Source organism: Oncorhynchus keta, chromosome 30 (genome assembly GCF_023373465.1).
Source record: "Oncorhynchus keta strain PuntledgeMale-10-30-2019 chromosome 30, Oket_V2, whole genome shotgun sequence".
Taxonomy (NCBI): Eukaryota; Metazoa; Chordata; class Actinopteri; order Salmoniformes; family Salmonidae; genus Oncorhynchus; species Oncorhynchus keta.
The window spans coordinates 54,821,807-54,835,159 of NC_068450.1; the positions used below are offsets into that span (position 1 = coordinate 54,821,807).

Genomic DNA, 13,353 nt, shown 5'->3' on the forward strand with positions numbered 1-13,353 from the left:
TATATGGACCATAGCCACAGCTACGTAAAGGCAACTCCGAACACTGGATGTATTTAGTTGATGTTTAGATTAGTTCAACAAAAAAAGTGTATGCAGAACAACTCACATGGGTCGGGCCCACTGTCCTCCATATGTTGTCCTCGAGCGCTTCCTCCCTCTTATCCTCATCCATCCAGCCCTGCACTTTTCCCTAGAATGGTATGCCCCAGAATGGTATGCCCCGGCATGAGCCTATTGATGCGATATGTCTCCTCCGTACCCTCTGGTATCTCGTTATTATTCTTGTCGGCACTCTGCAAAGCCTCGAATGTGGATTGGACGAAGATGTAGGGTACATCTCTAAGATGATGCTATACAAGTATAGTATATGTTGTATAAATGTAGACTAGTCACTGTATATTTTTGAGTTAGGCTACAGTTGCCTTGTGTGCCTGGCTACGTTGGATTAACTGGAGAAGCTAGGATCATCGGTCGCGCCCTTGTGGGCTTTGACTTGTCTATCATATTCACAGGGAGTGAGTATCAAAATGAGGGACGCCGAAGGAGTGGTTTTTGGACAAGATGCGGACAGAATGGTTGGGGCAGTGCTTCGTAAGATGCTGAGGCTTTTCGATGGTGAGTTGCCGCAGACGGGTCGCCTCTTAATTTGTTCATCATAGGAACCATTCGAGTGGACATTCAATGCCGCGGGCATCCCAGGCCGAACCATTTCCCACTTGACTAGCTACTCAATGGCAATTGCGATGGCAATTGGTTCGGTCGCTAATTTCAAATGAAATATGTTGCAGTATCTGATCCTACGGAATAGTTGTTTACGTCTAATTAATTAGGTCAGACCTCTACAAGTCCGACGGCACTATAGCATCAATACCATCATCATTTAATTCCTGCATTGTCCATGTTGTCCACAAAGCACAAGTGTGCAAAGATTCCATTCCAGTCAATGGTGCTTCTATCACGGGGTCATTGTCCGTTACATTACAATACACGCCTAAAACGCCTAGGCTATTAGCTCAGGGAAACAAAGTCGTTAGTTCTCACTGGTGTGTTGTGGAAAGAAAGCGTCCAGTTGTCATTGAGTCACGGGGTAAACACGTTGAAGATAATACTACCTGCTCTGTCGCCTAACATACTTGATATCACTGTATGGCTGTCTGTGTGTTATTATTATTCTAGTGAGGGAGTCAATCTGTCAGCCCCACAGCCTTCACGTCGTGAGGTTTTCCTTAGCCTGTTGGTGGTGCACACTGGTTTGAATGATCCTAGAGGAAAAACAAACAGACAGCATCTTGAGCCTTGTTGACATCAATCTGGCGTCTGTGTCTCTCTCGTTTCATATCTCTCGCTCTTTCTTAGCCGATCTCGCTCCCTCTTTCTATCTCCTTTCTATCTCTCTCCATATTTCTCATGTTTCGTGTAGATTCTGTCTCCTAGTGTGAACATCAGTCTTCCAGAGAAATCGCAGGCTATGATAACACGTGGAAAGGTGTGTGTGTGCGTGAGTACACGTGTTTGTCAGTGGAGGAGATTGAGTGGCTCGTTTGCCCATTGATTTCCATGGCAGCAGTGGTACAGCCGTGCCCTGAAAACAAACCTGCCCCGACACTGATCCAATTGGAAATTCCAACCCCTTCTCAGAACAGGTCAGGCAGCACCAGTCAATGTCAATAGACCTACATAGGAACAAAACACTGTGGCTGAGTGACCATCTAATTAGCGCTGTCTGTCTGTCCTCATCGTGACCTTTTATTGGCACCCTAACTGTCATGTGTTGTCATATCGACCAATGGAAGCATTGTTCTTTTGACAGCAAAAACAAGTCTAATTGCATGGATTTATTCCATTAATGTTGATTGAATTTCACGATAGCTCCATTGATGAGGGAGTTCATGGAGACGATTGATTGATTCACGACAGAGGTCGTTGCTGTGTTGTTATTTGACAGTGTTAGTTTAGAGGTCAGGGTCATATGTGAGTAATGCAGCCTGAATTAAGGAACTTGAAAAGCAAAAGTCTTTCCTCGACATGCACACAAACAGGAATGTCGTATTGCTTATCAGACAGGTGTTTTTGTTTTACATTCTGAAAACCTCTATTTCTGTGAGTGACCTTTTTGTACACAGATTTATGGAGATTAAGGAATTTGTTTTAATTATGGAGATGAGCGTAGCTATGATGCTCTAATCCCATGTCCTGATGAGCTGCTGAGATATTTTTTTTAGATTGTTGCGTTAAATGAAATGACTTAATTCGGAGAGAGTGAGAGATACCTTTATTGCCTCCTGTGTGTGGTCGAATGATGGCTAAGTGTCAGGCTGCCAGTAGTTTAAGTGCACGACTTCCTCTCATTCCCTTCCCATCATCGCCTCTGAATTCGAGGAACAAATCATCCAGTCATGCATTTCAAACCATTGCGAAGAGAAGAGAAGAGACGAGGAGAGGAAACACACGTTTGAGAGTATAGAGGGATGAGGATGTGGCGAGCTGAATCATCATGCCGCAAGATACCGTTCCTGAATGATCAAGGGTGGGATGTTTTTGGGATCTTATCGAACTCCTTCTCTCGGGGTGCACAGGGAGAGAGTGGCGTAGAGGTTCAGTGAGGGGGAAGTGTCGTGAACACCGAGGGGCCTACACTGCAGGAGAGTCTTGAAGACGGTGTGGAGACTGGAGGCTTTGTTGGTCAACTGTCCCAGTTATGTAACAATGACGACGCGAGGTAAAGACTAATAACAGCGCTCACACTCGAGGCGAGGGACATGGAGGAAGAAGAACAGAGAGAACGTAGAGACGTGATAATAGATGGGGGGGGGATGGGATGCACATGTACGAAGGAGTGATGGCCGGAGACGCAATATAAAAGGTGGTGGGATACAGACCGAGATGGAGAGAGCGAATAAGGGAAAGGGAGGCGAATTGAGGAGAGGTGTAGCGTGTATGCACGAGGGCTGTGAATGAGGTGGAATTGTAATAGCATTCATCCAGTCCTCTGCTGTCCTTCCCCCTGGCTACAGATGGCAGGTCCCAATCACATTATCTGTCTACGTTCAGAACACACACACACACACACACACACACACACACACACACACACACACACACACACCAGACTGACACAGACTGGGACTAACCCGAATCATAAGTATGAAGAGCACAAACAGTAATATGCTGGATTTAGTTCTACAACTGCCTAAGGTCTAGCCCTTGTTTCTGGACCTTAATCATTTGGCCTCGTGAACAGATACAGGTGAGTCGATTCAATTAGAAGAGTCAGTAGAGCGAGAGACTCTTCTATGTGAATAATAAAACCACTGCAAGTCACCTCTAGGTCCACACACAGAAGGAATTCAACTCGCTTAGATTCCCACCAGACTGCCTGGGTCTCTTTGAGAGATGCGTTAAGTCGTCTGTTCAGTTCATTAACGACTCCAAAGGAAACTCCATCCCAGAGAGAGTGTAGGAGCTGCAGCCTCCGCAGTCTGCTGGGGGAAACAATTGGTGGCATTCATGGCCATGTCCTCTGACACACAAAGCTCTCATAGATAAACCCATCGCTCTCTCTATCTGCCCCCGGATCCACCCCACCACCACCACCACCACCCCCTTTTATGGGCAGAATGAAGAGATTTCTAGTCCATACAGTCTGATGGGCTAGCTGACCCATTGATGAGAGCCAGTTGGGTTTACGTGACAGTTGCTGTCACTATGCCATTATCTGCTATACCAGGCAGGATTTACTGAAGTAGGATCCTATATACACTGCTCAAAAAAAATAAAGGGAACACTAAAATAACACATCCTAGATCTGAATGAATGACATATTCTTATTCAATACTTTTTTCTTTACATAGTTGAATGTGCTGACAACAAAATCACACAAATTATCAATGAAAATCTAATTTATCAACCCATGAACCCATGGAGGTCTGGATTTGGAGTCACACTCAAAATTAAAGTGGAAAACCACACTACAGGCTGATCCAACTTTGATGTAATGTCCTTAATTTAAACAAGTCAAAATGAGGTTCAGTAGTGTGTGTGTGTGTGTGGCCTCCACTTGCCTGTATGACCTCCTTACAACGCCTGTGCATGCTCCTGATGAGGTGGCGGATGGTCTCACACTCCAGCCACATGAGGTCGAGCATTGTCTTGCATTAGGAGGAACCCAGGGCCAACCACACCAGCATATGGTCTCACAAGGGGTCTGAGGATCTCATCTCGGTACCTAATGGCAGTCAGGCTACCTCTGGCGAGCACATAGAGGGCTGTGTGGCCCCCCCCAAAGAAATGCCACCCCACACCATGACTGACCCACCGCCAAACCGGTCATGCTGGAGGATGTTGCAGGCAGCAGAACGTTCTCCACGGCGTCTCCAGACTGTCACGTCTGTCACATGTGCTCAGTGTGAACCTGATTTCATCTGTGAAGAGCACAGGGCGCCAGTGGCGAATTTGCCAAACTTGGTGTTCTCTTGGTGTAAGCACAACCCCCACCTGTGGACTTTGGGCCCTCATACCACCCTCATGGAGTCTGTTTCTGACCGTTTGAGCAGACACATGCACATTTGTGGCCTGCTGGAGGTCATTTTGCAGGGCTCTGGCAGTGCTCCTCCTGCTCCTCCTTGCAAAAACGCGGAGGTAGCGGTCCTGCTGCTGGGTTGTTGCCCTCCTACGGCCTCCTCCACGTCTCCTGATGTACTGGCCTGTCTCCTGGTAGCGCCTCCATGCTCTGGACACTACGCTGACAGATACAGTAAACCTTCTTGCCACAGCTCGCATTGATGTGCCATCCTGGATGAGCTGCACTACCTGAGCCACTTTGTAGACTCCGTCTCATGCTACCACTAGAGTGAAAGCACAGCCAGCATTCAAAAGTGACCAAAACATCAGCCAGGAAGCATAGGAACTGAGAAGTGGTCTGTGGTCCCCACCTGCAGAACCACTCCTTTATTGGTGGTGTCTTGCTAAATGCCTATAATTTCCACCTGTTGTCTGTTCCATTTGCACAACAGCATGTGAAATTTATTGTCAGTGTTGCTGGACAGTTTGATTTCACAGAAGTGTGATTGACTTGGAGTTACATTGTGTTGTTTTAAGTGTTCCCTTTATTTTTTTGAGCAGTGTATTTTGCCCATTATGTGCCACCTTTTGGGCCACCGACTAACCAGGTGATCCCAAGGCCAGACATCCTCGTCTAACCCAGGTCCACACCACTCTGCCTGGGCCTCCACGGAGAAGCTCTGCCTGGGCCTAGTATCAAAACCAGAGCCGGAGGACAAATAAATAGGCCAACAACGAGCCTGAACACCATGTCTCCTTTCTCTGGTAGAATTTGACATTTTAGTTGAATCACTATCTACTGCCCCCTCAAGTGTTTCTCATTGTCCCTATGGTGCCACGACACAGCAGCCTGGCTCCTACGGGACTGTGTGTGGGGGAAACACATGAGATACTGTCTCTCACCGTGCCCTCTCTATGGTGTTGACATACACACCAATGATCTTTCTTGCCACCACAGCTGTCCTATTTACCACGGCGGCACAGCCTGTCGCGTTTCCACAGCGACCACAGTCAGTCAGACATCAGTGGTGGATATTGATCGACATGTGCGGGCGGCTTTAGAGGTTCAGGGTTGAATTGAACAGCTATATTGATTGATAACTGTCACTGTTATCGCCGCTAAACCCTTGTGTCTAATTCCACGAGTTTGTAGCTCTTCGTCGGAAAGTGTCTCTGATCGGAAGTGTGCGATCTAAATCTGTTGGTCCCAGATCTGTTTCTGCTCTTGCCAACTCCTTTGGCGTCATTGTTATGCCAAACATGTTTGGCATAACAATTCCATAATGAGTTGGCAAAAGAGCAGAAACAGATCTGGGACCAGCCAGGCTTCATTGATCTCAAAATGTTCTACATAACCTCGTGTCTGCTGCACTAGGTTGTGCCCTTAATTCAATTGGGGAGAGAACAAAAGATAAGACCCGCGAACCCAAAGATATCTGTTGCTACCGATTAGGGGAAGGGAGAGACCGAGGAAACGAGAGAATTGAATGATGCAATCTTACTTGATCAGACTACTGATTATGAAGTTGATGAAGGAGGAGATCGGAAGCAAAAAAAGGAACGTAACCGGCAACATAGTTTGTATCTGTGGGATTGGACACGCAAATATAGTTACACCCGATGGAAGAAATAGAACGTGAAAGTGTATATTTCCTGAAGAAAATGTGCGCTTGCTTCATTGTATTTTTTGAAAAGCACACTAATTGTCCTCCTAGCTCCAAAACAGTGCGAGAACATCTGGGCGACCCTATGAAGACATTTAGTAGCAGCGACAGACCTGATCCCACAGCAGCAGTAAGACAGTGGGAAAACATCTGATGAAGTCTATAAAAGACATTTAGTAGCAGCGACAGACCAGATCCCACAGCAGCAGTAAGACAGTGGGAAAACATCTGAGGAAGTCTATAAAAGACATTTAGTAGCAGTGACAGACTAAAGCCCACAGCAGCAGTAACACAGTGGGAAAACATCTGATGAAGTCTATAAAAGACATTTAGTAGCAGCGACAGACCAGATCCCACAGCAGCAGTAACACAGTGGGAAAACATCTGATGAAGTCTATAAAAGACATTTAGTAGCAGCGACAGACCAGATCCCACAGCAGCAGTAACACAGTGGGAAAACATCTGATGAAGTCTATAAAAGACATTTAGTAGCAGCGACAGACTAAAGCCCACAGCAGCAGTAACACAGTGGGAAAACATCTGAGGAAGTCTATAAAAGACATTTAGTAGCAGCGACAGACTAAAGCCCACAGCAGCAGTAACACAGTGGGAAAACATCTGAGGAAGTCTATGAAGACATTTAGTAGCAGTGACAGACCAGATCCCACAGCAGCAGTAACACAGTGGGAAAACATCTGATGAAGTCTATAAAAGACATTTAGTAGCAGCGACAGACCAGATCCCACAGCAGCAGTAACACAGTGGGAAAACATCTGATGAAGTCTATAAAATACATTTAGTAGCAGCGACAGACCAGATCCCACAGCAGCAGTAACACAGTGGGAAAACATCTGAGGAAGTCTATAAAATACATTTAGTAGCAGCGACAGACCAGATCCCACAGCAGCAGTAACACAGTGGGAAAACATCTGAGGAAGTCTATGAAGACATTTAGTAGCAGTGACAGACCAGATCCCACAGCAGCAGTAACACAGTGGGAAAACATCTGATGAAGTCTATAAAAGACATTTAGTAGCAGCGACAGACCAGATCCCACAGCAGCAGTAAGACAGAGGGAAAACATCTGATGAAGTCTATAAAAGACATTTAGTAGCAGCGACAGACTAAAGCCCACAGCAGCAGTAAGACAGTGGGAAAACATCTGATGAAGTCTATAAAAGACATTTAGTAGCAGCGACAGACTAAAGCCCACAGCAGCAGTAAGACAGTGGGAAAACATCTGATGAAGTCTATAAAAGACATTTAGTAGCAGCGACAGACTAAAGCCCACAGCAGCAGTAAGACAGTGGGAAAACATCTGATGAAGTCTATAAAATACATTTAGTAGCAACGACAGACTAAAGCCCACAGCAGCAGTAACACAGTGAGTAATACATTATGAAGTGGTTATGTAAGCATACACTGGGGAATGGGGAGCCCATTGGTTAGATCTGGCCTTCTATCTTTTTTTCTTTCTTTTTCTTGTTCTCCTTTTTCACTCTTATTCACCCTTTCTTTTCTTCTGTGTAGTCTCAGGTCTCATTCATGTAATTCACTTCCTGCTCTCACCCCATGTTCTTGGGAAATGCTACAAAGGGACATGGAGTGTATGCGGGGTCGTACATATGAGAGTTATGCTATATGGCTCCCTAAGACACTGCGTCTCAGTGCAAAAGCCCCCGTGTGTCACATCCGGCTGTGATTGGGAGTCCCACAGGGCTGCGCACAATTGGCCCAGCGTCGTCCGGGTTTGGCCGGGGGGTTAGGCCATCATTGTAAATAACAATGTGTTCATTACTGACTCGCCTAGTTTAAATAAAAAGTTAAATATGGTTGGCATTGGAAGCCAAGCCTGTGCTGGGTATCACACGTGTCACAGCTATTGCTGTTGCCCACTCACCACAGTGGGATGATCATACACAGTGACTAGTCCACTGGTGCTCTTCTCACGACACTGTGTAATTGTGAGAAAGAGAGAGACTGTCATCTGTAGTGACACGTTTGTATTGACAAGAACACTGAGATGACTAAATGGGTTAGTGCAATCTGCTAATGGAGTAATGGAGGCAGCCACACACACACACACACACACACACACACACACACACACACACACACACACACACACACACATACACTCCCCACACACACACACACCAAGGTACATACTGTTCTTAAACATATACCAAAAGGTGTCTGTGGAGCCGTAGGAGGATGAGTATTATATTATGTCTGCGTACTAAATGGCACTCTATTCCCTATTTAGTGCACTGGGTTCAGGTCAAAAGAAGTGCAGTATATTGGGAATGGAGTGCCATTTGGGATGCAGCCGATGTCCTGCTGGTTGTGTGTGGGGAGACTGGAGCGAGTCCAGTTCCCTGTATGGTGGGTTGTGGCGAGTCACCAGTCAGCACATCACCTCCAGACTGCACTGCCAGGCTGTAGCACGACAACAGCTTTGCAGGAAGAGGAGGAGGCTTGAGTGGGCAGTGTGGGGTGGGGGGGGGATCCGGACTGTGTGTGTGTCAGCGTATCTCCAGTCATTCACTGGGCTACTTATTTGGTACACGCTTTGGCTAGGCGTCAGTCACGACGACTGTGGCACAGACTCAGAAATACAGTCACCCACATACACCATTCAGTACTGATCATTGTTGTATCTAAATGACTGACGGAAGACTTTGTTAGAATTCTCACCCCCATTGTTAGTCAGCCCTCTTTTTGAAGGCTTTGATGACATTTATACAGAAGCACTGACATTTCCATCCTAAACATAGTCAGTCACTACACTGTGGTGCCACACATCAGTCAATCAATCAAATGTATTCATAAAGCCCCTTTTTACATCCGCCGATGTACAGAAACCCAGAGCCTAAAACCCCAAACAGCAAGCAATGCAGGTGTAGAAGCAGCTAAGAGCAACTCTCTCAGAGAGTACTATAGAGATTGGTCCTGTTCGTGAATGAGGCTTATGAGCAGACACACGCACATACAGTCAAACATATTCATCTCCATGTTGCTAAGAGCTGAGGCACTCAGCAAGATGATCTGGGGCTGACTAAAGCCATGGCTTCCTGTCCCTCCTAGCCCCTCTCTTTGCCCTCTCTTCCCCACCCCACTAGAATCAATCCGAAATGGCAGGGCTATTATACTGAGAGATACCACCCCTTTCACTGTCATCCCTCTGTACAGACACACACACATACATATTTATATATACAGTACCAGTCAAAAGTTTGGACACTTACTCATTCCAGGGTTTTTCTTTATTTTTACTATTTTCTACATTGCAGAAAAATAGTAAGGACATCAAAACTATGAAATAACACATATGGGATCATGTAGTAACTAAAAAAGTGTTAAACAAATAAATCTATTTTTAGATTGTTCAAAGTAGCCACCCTTTGCCTTGATGACAACTTTGTACACTCTTGGCATTCTGTCAACCAACTTCACCTGGAATGCTTTTCCAACGATCTTGAAGGAGTTCCTACATATGCTGAGCACTTGTTGGCTGCTTTTCCTTCACTCTCTGGTCCAACTCATCCCAAACCATCTCATTGGGTTGAGGTCGGGTGATTGTGGAGGCCAGGTCGTTTGATACAGCACTCCATCACTCTCCTTCTTGGTCAAATAGCCCTTACACAGCCTGGTCATTGTGCTGTTGAAAAACAAATGATAGTCCCACTAAGCACAAACCAGATGGGATGGTGTATCGCTGCAGAATGCTGTGTCTATGCTGGTTAAGTGTGCCTTGAAGTCTAAATGAATCACGGACATTGTCACCAGCAAAGCACCATGACCCCTCCTCCTCCATGCTTCATGGTGGGAACTACACATCCGGAGATCATCCATTCACCTACTCTGCGACTCACAAAAACACGGTGGTTGGAACCAAACATCTACATTTGGGCAGATTTCCACTGGTCTAATGTCCATTGCTCATGTTTCTTTGCCCAAGCAAGTCTCTTCTTCTTATTGGTGTCCTTTAGTAGTGGTGTCCTTTACAGCAATTTGACCATGAAGGCCTAATTCATGCTGTCTTCTCTGAACAGTTGATGTTGAGATGTGTCTGTTACTTGAACCTTGAAGAATTTATTTGGGCTGCAACTTCTCCGGCCAGTAACTCTAATGAACGTATCCTCTACATCAGAGGTATCACTGGGTCTTCCTTCCCTGTGGCGGTCCTCATGAGAGCCAGTGTCATCGCAGCGCTTGATGGTTTTTGTGACTGTATATCTGTTTTTTTGCGTCGGAATACCTATCTTCTGTAGACCACCCCTACTTTGTCACAACACAACTGATTGGCTCAAACACATCAAGAAGGAAATAAATTCCACAAATTAACTTTCAAAAAAGGCACACCTGTTAATTTAAATAAATTCCAGGTGACTACCTCACAAAGCTGGTTGAGAGAATGCCAAGAGTGTGCAAAGCTGTCATCAAGGCAAAGAGTGGCTAGAATCTAAAATGTGTTTTGATTTGTTTAACACTTTTTTTTGGTTACTACATTATTCCACGTGTGTTATTTCATAGTTTTGGTGTCTTCACTATTATTCTACAATGTAGAAAATAGTAAAAATAAAGTAAAACCCTGGAATGAGTAGAGAGGGAGCACAAACCCTCAGTCTAGAGGTGATTATAGCCTGAGCACAAACCCTTATACTGGTTTTCCATGCCAATAAAGCCCTTTGAATTGAACTGAATTGAGAGAGAGAGAGGGAGCATATATATATATAAATCTCAATTCAGTTCAATACACTTTCTGAAAACTAAAATTAGCTTTTTGGTCTTAATTTAAGATGAGGGTTATCAGTGTGGTTAGGGTTGGGTTTAAAATCAGATTTCATAACTTTGTGGCTGTGCCTACTAGTGACCACTCTGCAGAGCTGCCTCCAGAACAAGATTCATGATGAAAAATGTGTCAGAAAATAGTGGAATCAAAATGTATTCATACTGTGCCTTTTGAACATTCGTGAGTAGAAGTGGGAGGCAGGTACAGTATAATGTTGTCAACGTGCCTTTTTTCCACATGTGCTTATGTCATTTTCCTATGACAAGGTTGACCTGTAAAGCCCACAGTCCATTCAGTGAAGTCTCTCATTTGTCCACACCAACAGACACCACATAAGAGGGGTTCACAGCAGCTATATTAATGCTGTCTGTTAACATATGGCTGAGTAGATTTGAGCATCTGTCAGATGAGATGATGTCCGCAAGTACAGCTTTCTGCTCTGGTTGCCCCACTGGCTGAGGGGAAGTCATCGACAGTACACACACACACACAGACACAGACACAGACACACACACACACACACACACACACACAGGCCAGCTGGATGTCTGCTAGACTAGAACATGATGCTGCTGGGCAGTGGACAGACTCCACCCATCTCACAGGATAGGCTGCTACACTTCACAGCACCTACGGTATATAAATACCATGGTTTTATCCACACCACATTGCCCTCTATCATATGATATTCTTAGGTCCTGAGTTTGCCCTGAACCTGTGACCTGACCATGAAAAATGCCAGTTTTTGATTGATTCTGTTCTAAAAAAGATATGTGGAAAGCCATTCAATGAGTGTGTTTGCAGTTTCCACCCTGTCCAGGTAATCACCAGTGTATAGACACTCCATATGGAGTTTAAATGGCTGGGACTAAATTTAGGATCTAACACTATTCCACACTTTCACACCAGCCTCTAGTTTTGGCATCGACTTGCAGCCGATTTGATTAATAAAGTTCAAGCAAAAGTCCATGAGCCTTGGTTTCGAATGAATCAAATGTGGTCTAAAGATGGAAAGGGTCGTTTGTAGAAAAATAACGAAAGAGGAATTGTTATGATCTTCCCTGTGCTAAGTAGACTAAATATGTCGTTTAAAATGTATCGGGCTGAAAGCTAAGGTTTATCAATATCAGTGAAACAATTGCAGCCTACCAGTCGATTTCGACCATAGCTTGGCATATAGCTTAGGCAGTCTACGGCTGGATAACTTGGGGAGCTCGGATTTCAAGAGAGAATACTGTTATGTGGAAAGAACGAGACTTATATCTAGTTCTTTTATAAACGGCTCGGGTTTACGAGCTACAACTCTCCTCACGTTTGTGAGCTAGCATACGCTACGCTCCGCATGTGAATGGACGCTCGCTACTCTCGCACACCAACTCCACGACGTTGACGGACATCTCCCCCGTGTGATTCGGGCTCACACTGTCACACGCACTCTAGTCTTTTGTCACAACTGGATGAGTGTGAGGCAAAATAATCCAGCAAGGCCACTATTTGTTGCGTTCTGTATCTTGAGTCATTGTTTTACATCTGACATGAGGGGGGACTTGTCAAACGGAGAGAGCTGAAAGGCTGTGAACAAGTAGACAGGAGAGGACGGAGATATTAACCAACAGAGAGGAGCAGCCAGACTGGCACTGATTGGCTCTCTGACTGTTGCTATGGTGGTTTAGGCAGCTATCCCATTGGTCAGACAAGCAACTTGGACAAGGACATGCTCGGGAATCCAAACATCCTCCTGTCGTCATGACAATAGACAGGAAGTGGGAATGTGTTACTGTGGAAGAATGCCAAGCTGTTTTCAACTGAACTGTGTTTTTTTTAACAGAGGATCTCTTGTGAACATAGAAACTCTCTATTCTAACCCTGGATCTGCTGCTAGAACAGCTTAGTGGCGCTCCATCCCGCTCTCGGGTGTTCAGCTGAGATGGTGAGTCCCTGATCCACCTCTACGCAGACGACACCATTCTGTATACTTCCGGCCCTTCTTTGGACACTGTGTTAACAACCCTCCAGGCAAGCTTCAATGCCATACAACTCTCCTTCCGTGGCCTCCAATTGCTCTTAAATACAAGTAAAACTAAATGCATGCTCTTCAACCGATCGCTACCTGCACCTACCCACCTGTCCAACATCACTACTCTGGACGGCTCTGACTTAGAATACGTGGACAACTACAAATACTTAGGTGTCTGGTTAGACTGTAAACTCTCCTTCCAGACCCATATCAAACATCTCCAATCCAAAGTTAAATTTAGAATTGGCTTCCTATTTCGCAACAAAGCACCCTTCACTCATGCTGCCAAACATACCCTTGTAAAACTGACCATCCTA

General features: G+C 45.3%; 1 protein-coding gene across 3 annotated transcripts in view; it reads left to right on the forward strand.

Moving 5' to 3' along the window:
- Positions 1-192: 192 nt before the first annotated feature.
- LOC127914023 (transmembrane protein 198-B-like) overlaps positions 193-13,353 on the forward strand; it is a 23,509-nt gene continuing 10,348 nt past the window's right edge. Inside the window, exons 1-2 of one of the 3 annotated variants that reach the window (XM_052488595.1) lie at positions 193-326; positions 513-615. The gene's annotated coding sequence lies outside the window, so the exon portion shown is untranslated. Of the gene's footprint in view, positions 616-13,353 lie in introns of all 3 variants that reach the window. The other 2 variants (XM_052488594.1, XM_052488593.1) reach the window with 2 other exon arrangements.